At 38.8% G+C, this 9,022-nt stretch overlaps 1 protein-coding gene across 1 annotated transcript in view; it reads right to left on the reverse strand.

Moving 5' to 3' along the window:
* pde4d (phosphodiesterase 4D) overlaps positions 1-8,768 on the reverse strand; it is a 220,575-nt gene extending 211,807 nt beyond the window's left edge. Inside the window, exon 1 of the mRNA XM_023343271.1 lies at positions 8,679-8,768. The gene's annotated coding sequence lies outside the window, so the exon portion shown is untranslated. The remainder of the gene's footprint in view (positions 1-8,678) is intronic.
* Positions 8,769-9,022: the final 254 nt, after the last annotated feature.

Genomic DNA, 9,022 nt, shown 5'->3' on the forward strand with positions numbered 1-9,022 from the left:
TGAACATAGTAGGTCAATGATAAATTCAATTGACAACATAGTGTTTGATTAATTTTTTTAATAGTTTCATAACAGTTTCCTGATCTCAGAAGATTAAACAAAGTAAAAATAAACAACCATGATATTCACTGATCTCGCTAAAGGTATGTAAGTAAAAAGGAAATTCAAGAAATTTTGGGTCAGATAATTTATTTTCTGGTACTGAATAGTTAGAATAAAGCTTAGCCGACCACAAACTAGAGGCTAATTTACAGTTCACTCAGGTCTGTGACATCTGTGTCAGATGTTAAAATTATTTTGGTCATTTGAAATATTTAAGTGTTACAGAAAAGCAAAACAGAAGAAATCTGTGAAACAGGCAAATACTTTTTCACAGCATAATGATACCATTTCAAAAATAGCTAGGCTGAAATCAGGCTTGAATCTGGAGTAACAAGAAACCATGCAACTAGTTGATAATTCATAGCAGGCCCTGACCTAACAAGAACACAGAATGGTCTTGTTTTTGTATAACTCCTGGGCCTGCTGGTTTGAAAAAAACGTATACACCAAAAAGGATTCAGAGGGTGGAGGCTCTTTGCAATTATCATTATGGTTCTGTTTCGGGAGAAATGCATGAGATAATCAGTGTCCAATTCTTAAAATACATTCAGCCAAATTTTTGCTGTCAGAAGTACTTAGTACTGTCAGAAGTACTAACGCTAAAAGAAAGAAGTACTTCTTTCTTTTAGCTGGATCGGTCTGAACTGCACTTCCTCTGATTTTATTTAGTCCAGGGAATGAAGTTATAACATAGCAAAAGTTCAGCTAATATGGTGCAGGGTAACTCTATCCATCTGTGTCTGCTGGAAACTCTGTAGTCAGGCTTGGAATCTTTATTAAAGGCTCAATGAACTCCTTAAATTTTGCATACATAGTCTGTGTTTGTATATATGGCCTAGTAATTTGTGTAATGGTGGCAAACATCTCATTTGATAACATTTAGCCTTTCACACACATTTAGTCATCTCCTACAAAGACCTTGTAGTCTCATATAAATAAACATCTTGCAAATAGATTATTGTAAGTTGTTCTGGCTGCTTGAAGTCTGACGAGGTGGATCATCTTCATGTTATGGTCCGGCCAAAGACAGACCACAGCAGCCTAAAAGTACATGGAAAATGTTGTGTACTAGTGTAGCACTTTATCAACTCCAGAGGACTCAAAGCGTTTCACACAACATTCGGTCATTCACGCACATATAGACACACTGATGGTGGCAAGCTCCTAGATCATAGCCAGAGCTGTCCTGGAGCAGTCTGACAGACGTGAGGCTGCCATGCACCAGGGTCTCTGACCATCACCAGCAAGCAAGGCAGGTAAAATGTCTCTCCCAAGGACACAGCAATGGAAATAGACAGAGTGGGAGCTCGAATGGCAAGACTAGGATAAAACAGGAAAACTATGAGAACAATGAAAACACAGGAATATTCTTAGCAGTCATTGTGTTAGGCCCCTCCTGGACCAGAGACACCAGAAGTGTCATACCTGGCCCAAGAAAAAGAACTGGACAGTTACTCTGCTGTCTAAAGTCCTAATTTCAAATGAAGGTAAACTGTCAGCTGGCTCAGATATCCAGTTGTGATTAATTATGAAGGATTTTTATAAATATTGTGACTATGGAATAGAATGGCATTTTGTCTCTGAGTATCAAATCTCTGTCTGCATCATCATTAAAATAATCTACATACCTGGGACTGGAATATTTGTTTAAGTGGTTTAAGACCAAGTTGCACCTAATGTCACTAATTTGTATAATATCATAAATGTGCAAAAATAGATTTGTGAAATTTTCAAATTCATAATCTCCACTTTATTTGAAATATGTTTCACAGCTAAAACACAAAAGCAAATTAAGAGCAGGGGGAAAATACAGGATCTTTGCAGGGTTTCTCTAGATATGTGGAACATTTTCTGGGATATGTAAGCAATTATTCCATTGGAACTGATGTTTCACAGATATGCAACTAAAATAAAATCGAGTCTATTTCTATTTATAGTAATGTTAATCAGGGGGAATCAGCCTACAGAAACTCAAAGCCTTCCTGGTCTTGTGGGACTTATCTCACAGAGATCAACTCTACAGATCAAATAAATCTGGGTTAAATTTCACAATTGTTTATGGAAAGTTTTTTTTTTTTTTTTTTTTTTTTACAGTTTAGGAAAAAACTGTATTATTATTATTTTTTAATTTGTTAAAGGGCCAGGATTCGAGATGACCAAACATCATACCACTTCTCTCCAGGGACCTCATCAAGCCCCTCCCCACCCACTCCCTCTACAGTTCAAGCCATCCAGGCCAGATTGTTAAAACCCATAACTGTGCATATAAAGAAACATTTTTAGTCATTGCAATTTGTTTTTTTAAAGAAGCTCACAAACACAATGACAGGACATCCAAACCAACAGAGGAAGAGGGAATTGTATCCACAGCTGTTCCTCTCTTCTTCTTCTCTGCCCTGTCCCTTGGAGGTCACTCTTCCTGCGTAACATTACAAAGTCAACACACACGGATACTGCTGCTTCTGCATGGCCAGAAGTCTTCTCAAATACTTTTCTGTTTCATCAGCCTTTGAGCATGTTTACATACAGTTCACTTCTGCTGGTTATAACAATGCAGCTAAAGATGTAATGTTGTGGTTCTGTTGATGCCATCCAGCTGGACCCTAGATCTGTATTTATTGCACTGCAGATGGAGAAAGAGAGGGAAGAAAGACTGGGAGGCAATCACGTTTTATCTTTTTATCTGCTCTGATTTCCATGTCTGCGTAAGTCGCTCTGTCGTGGAGTGTGCCTAAGATGCTTGCCTTTTATGGGCGTGCAAATAGGAAAGACTCCTTCAGGAGTTAAAAATTTAAGCAGCACACACTGCACCGAATTTATGACAAGGAAACCAAACATCTGGAGTCAGGGAACTTCTTTACCTAAGCAACTAATCATCCGCAATTGCCAAAACAACGTTTTTCCTCGCTCTAAAACTGAAAAATAGGCATAACCCTAACAGGCTTTTGATAATCGGAATCAGATTTCCATACATGCCTAGTAAAAGTTAGTGGAGCTCAATGGTCCAAGAATGACCTAAGATCACTGAGTACACAGAGATTCCCCCTCTTATTGTTATGAGAACAGCCTCTCCAATAAAAAGAGGCTTGAATAAATGTTTGCGTGTGCGTGTGTGTAACATCTGTGCGTGTGTGTGTGTGTGTGTATGCATTATGCAGTGCATCTGCGTGAGAGCTTTGGAAGACTTATGCATGCTCTGCCTTGCCAGAAAATTTGAGGAAAACAAACAGTGTCTTTATTATAGTAATGAATATGCTTTGGGAAGCAAACGGTTTAATTTTCCATTAACCCCCGCTGCCCCCCTCATCCCCTGCAAAACACTCATAAAATACCAAGAAAGGCTAAGGGAAACCTGTGACATTTCACTTTGTTGGCACCAAACACTGCAGTCTTCCACTGCTGCTTGACCCTTGAACCCTCACCTCTGGAAAATCCTCGCTCACAATACGAGCCCCAACTCATTTATATATTTTTTTCCCTCAAAAAGAGTCATCTCAGTACAACAAATTTTGACAAACATTTGAGTCGACACTGTCACTTTAAGTTAAGGTCATGCAGAAGATCAGATTTGTGCACACGGCGTATATGTGGAGACGTTCAAGAAAACAATCCACAGAGAATCCTCTTTGGAAAAATAACGCAAAGCTTTGCTGAGGCATTTTACATTCATGTAAGTTACATAGATTTACATCAGGCCTTTCGCTGACAAGCAGCAACACTCTGGAAGGAGTTGTAAGAGTAAGAAATAAATGTCTGCTTCCTAATAATTTACTCTGATGTAACCTGGTTTTTAAGGAGCATAGGAGCAGAGGGGGGTGTGAGCACTCCTGTTGTGTAGCCACTGCACAACAGGTCTAATAGCCACAGCGCTCAGGTCAGGTGTACACACCTTAAACAAAGAGCTTATTGTGCTGCTTGCACCTCATTGATTCACCCACGTGGAGGTGGAGTGCAGCACAGTTATCTCACGGTATATATTTGCATAGTAGAGGTCAGTCACAACAAAGGGCTTTCTGTGTTTCTCACTGCAGTTAAAGGCAATCTGGCTAACAGACTTGTAGGTATTGCAAACTGTAGGCTAACTCACCTGCTGGAGAGGTACAACAGGCTTGGTACTGTATGTTGTCAAGTACACTTAGGTTTTAAACCTTTAAGAAGGTATTGCTCAAGCCAGTAAAATTTTCCATCATTCTATTCTCATGATTTAAAGTTTTATTCTTCAGATACCATAAAAATTGTTGGAGTGACTAGAATTTTATTTCCAGCAATATGGATGATGAAATAAACCATCACATTGCATTCCAGCTTGCCATGTGTGCTACATGCTACATGGCTCTAAATATGATAAAATAAGAGTCATTTTTGTGGAGCATTAAGTGATGTAACTTCTCTTCCAAGTCTTCATGTGATGCTCTCCATGTTTTCTGTCAAGTATGTATTGGGATGAAAGTTGTAGTACTGATCATGTTTTGCTGTATGAGGATGTGGCTCTTCACCGTGATGTCACCATCTTGTTTTCTCCACATTTATAGATCAATTGACCATATAGAAATTAATGTCAAATCAGCTGCGAGGACCCCCAAAAGCTTACATAATAATTAGCTCAGTTAATCAGAAAGTAGTTCAACCTTCACTCAGTTAAAAAATTCAGCAAGTTGAAGTAGGTAAATCTTCCTCAGTGCAGACAGAGTGTCTGCAAAGCATATCATGAGTTAAACAATCTTATTGTTGGGTAGCTGCTGCCACATTTGTGTAATACTTCATCTTTTTCAGACAGAAGCTTTGTATTTTATTTTTTGTGAATATTAATAATGTTGATCAGTCTTCACATCATATCAATATTAGATGTGGTCTCATTGATACATAACCAGTCAAAAGAATAAAAAGAGCACATAACTTTGCCCAAGCAGGATGAACTTACATTTATATTTTTAAAAATGGACATTTTCATTTCCTGAAAATGTCCATTTTTGGATATTTACAAAGAGGATGTTTATGTCAGACTGTGATGTCAACTAACAGCAGTGGCTCCTGAGCAAGCTACTGTATATATATCTTAGAGTTCGGAGTCAAAATATTTTGATATGTCTTGAAAAGGCCTTAGGTGTCTGCTGGACATCAAGTTGTTAATGCTACAAATATATAGGAGTTTGATGCTGAAGCCTTATTTCCTCAGACTGGTGTGTAATAGTGAGGAGGGTGTAACATATCGGTGCTCCACCTGTTGCTGTGCTCTGTTCATCTGAGTGAAAAAAAAGGTTCCAACACTTTTTTGCTTTGTTGCAAGGAAGCTTAATTCTGCAGTTTGAAATAGTTTCTGTCCCTGAAAAAATCTAGAGAAACACCACACATAACTCTCATTAAGGTATCGCTGTTTAAAAACAATTGGAAAGCTACCTGTGGCAGATCTTAGCCGACTGCAGGCCACAACCAAACAAACAGACCAAATAATTACTTGCAATTAAAGCAGAATGCTAAAAAGTTATAATCTGCAAAATACAGAAATGAAAACTAATAAATCTAGGATCAAAATCCAAAATGATAATAAATAAGCTTAATAGTAGATTCTTACAGCTGTAAGAATCAAAAACAACATTTTTGCTGCAGTTTAAACAATCAGCGCATTAATTCATTTTTGTTTTAAATAGAAGCCATCAGATCATGCTATGTGTGTTTGTTTAAATTTCCAGAGTGATTACAGTGACCCAGCGCTATTTTTAATCAAGGCTGTCTGTGAGATTCTCATACCAACACCAGACTAAACAAAGTGCTTTGTTTGTTGTCATAAACATGACTATGAACTCAACTTCTCTTGTGGAGTTGGTCTTAAATTAAAATGTGAGATAAAAGTTTGGATGATCTCAGAAGAATGCCACAGATATGTCATGAGTCTGCGGTCTTCACATTTGAGAGCTGGCTGGGATTTAAAACAGAAACAGGTCCGTATGGTTCCCTTACCTGCATTAGACCGACGCCAAATAAAGATGTACTTATCAAAGGTTTAAAAAAAACTGAGCCTGGTGAATTGCTAAAAGATAGTCAAATAGACCAAACTTTAATCAAATTTGGCTATTAAAACAGCTCAAACTGTAAATGTTAGATATTATATTAGCAGATAGAGTTCTTCAACAGGACGACTTCCATGCTGCCATGCAAACTTTAGGTTGCTTGACTCTGTGGACAGCATCAGTCCACCTGATCATCTGCAAATCGTCAGTCTGCTCTAAGTCTGTCAAGAGTGGTGTACACTTTCAGATTTTCCAACACGCTACCATTTGTGTAACTAAAACAAAGATGGTATGCTCTGGTCCTTTTTCTAGGTCTCAGTTCTTTGGAAAAGGTCCCAGCTTATAAGGTGGACTGAAACAGTTGACACCATCAATTGGTTTAACTTTTAATGAGGCACAGCTTAAATTGTCAAGAGAAAACTTGACAATGCACTTAATTTCAAAATACAAAAAAACACCTTTTTAATCCAAATAGGAAATAAAGTATTAGATTTTGTGTAAGTTCTGACAGGAGTAGAAAGGTTCTCCAGTAGCAGTCAGTCTGACAAAGCCTCTGTCTGAAAACACTACTATTTTATGGCAAACTGATTAAGAGATTGCTCTGGATTGTCTGTAATTTTCTTCATTTCAAAAATTATTTTTCTTTTCAATCATCTCCAGAGTTTCCAGCAAAGTCTTCAGAACAGAACCAGCCTTCTTTATCAGCTAAAGTCACTGGTTCTGATGAAGCTAGCCTGAACAAATGATGGTAGAAGGGATTGCACACTTCACAACGATCAGAGCAAATATTCAGAATCTTGCTACAATCAAGATTGTGAAGGGAGTCTGCTCTCTCCCTTCCATCGCTCTGTGGACTTCTTTACCTTTCTACAAAGTAGCCACAATATAACATACCTTGCTTTAAATAATATAAACTAATATCTTTAACCTCAGCTCTAAAAAACAGTGGAATTTGCTAAGTAAAATGCCAAGTGACCAGGCTAAGTAATAAGCAAATGACAGTGGATTTTTCCCCCTTGAAGTGGTCTTCTACAATGCATGTGAAAAACTCATGGAAGTATAAAACTTAAGAAGTTCAAACTGCTTTTTACTTTTACTAGTCAGACATATTGTATTTTAAGTCAAGGTTGTTTTATTTATTTATTTTACTTTTCCTCTAAAAGTTCTGCTATCTAAAGGGGCAGTATCATGTAAGATCAACTTTTTTTTTAGCTTTACATCATGTTAAAATGGTATTCTTTCATTTCTGTTTGATAAATCATTAAATCTCCCATGGCAACTATTCAGCTGTTCAAAATGCCTAGCTGGACCAAGTACCACCTTCCAGGCACAGCTCCTCCTCAGACCCGCAGTTTCCAAGCTTTCGAGCTTTTGTCTCTCAGAGCATTCCTCCCCTGCAGCTCCTCTACTCAGCTCTGTCAGACTCACCAGCAGTAATTAGAAAACACCTGATGGAATTGTGCATTTGCTGAGCTCATTATATGAGCGACTTCTCAGTGCAATGCCTTTAAACGTGTTGCTAAAGGGTTAATACAGAGACGATGCTGTGATGAATTCTTGAAAGTGGAGTTTCAAAAAGGGCAGGGGTTTTTAAAGAGACAGAGGCCAAATTTCAAGGCATTAAAGCAGGAAGTAAGATTTCTTTTAAGTCATATTTCATATATGTACTATTTTTATAACAACAACTGAGGGTGGCATATGTACTTGGTCATGCTACAAAATGGCTTTATGTGCCTGGAAAAACACATAATATAGCCCTTTTAAATACCAACATCTACGGAAACTCAAGAGACAAGACAGATTCACCTTTTTCACTTATGGCAGCCTAACGAAAGAAAACTTCATTTTCACAGCTAGATCAACTCACTCACATCATCTGTATTATAGAGTATTATCTATATTCTGCTAGTGTTTACCAAAGAGTCAATCGCTCTGTTACATGCAGAGGATTAAATCACTCTAAACTATAAAGCAAACACCAGGTGGGTTGTTTCTTGTCCACTCTGAATTTATGTGGGACTGCAGCACAATTTGGAGCAGGCCTATTTATAGTCAACTATATACCAGCAACATCCGCCACCAGCACCCTGCAGCCTGAAAGTCACACCGGGATGGTTTTGGGAGGGGGAAGTCCTTGAGCTCCTCTGTCAGTGCGAGGCATTGCAGTGACAAGTTTGCTGATGAGGTTGGTGACTGGGAAGTCGCACTGCACCGGTCCCCTCTCACAACCCCATCCCTCAGCTGAAGAAGACTACTCCAAGTGTATGCTTTACACCCACAACATAAACACACACGCAGCTCATACACTCCGGTGTGTGCATGCCTATGCATGCAGGCATGAACAAAAACATTCCCTCGCACACTCCACGTGCAAGCACACAAGCTGATTAAAACTGTACAGAGGTAATGTTTTGACTTTGTGTTTTGCAGATTTGACGTCGGTCCCCCATATGTTATTGATTGTTGCTTTGTCGGAACATTTTATGAAGCCACTGTGGTGTTGAAATACAGCACTACAACTGGATATCATTTTTCCCAATGACAAAACGAGAGACTGAAGCAACTCACCTTAAGCACTTCAAAAATATCCTGGGAGATTATTTATCCACCTCCAGCTCTTGTCAAGTCTCCCCCTGTGTGTTTCCAAGAGTCCTAATTAAAACTCGCCAAACAAACAAAAGTATCTGGTGTGCATCTCATACACAGCAAGTCCCACTCTGCTGCTCACTGATGCTCTCTAAAGTAAGGAGGGAACTTTGCTCACAGCTGCCAGGTTTGCAGCCAATAACGTCACATTGCTTTCCTCTTCTTGGCCAATCGTGTGCCTCTCCTGCTCCACCCTCTCACCCCTCCTCCTCTTTTGCCTCCTCCAGCTCCTCCTGCTGGTGCTGGGAGTTCACATTGTGGTGGAC

Source organism: Xiphophorus maculatus, chromosome 12, assembly GCF_002775205.1.
Source record: "Xiphophorus maculatus strain JP 163 A chromosome 12, X_maculatus-5.0-male, whole genome shotgun sequence".
Lineage (NCBI taxonomy): Eukaryota > Metazoa > Chordata > Actinopteri > Cyprinodontiformes > Poeciliidae > Xiphophorus > Xiphophorus maculatus.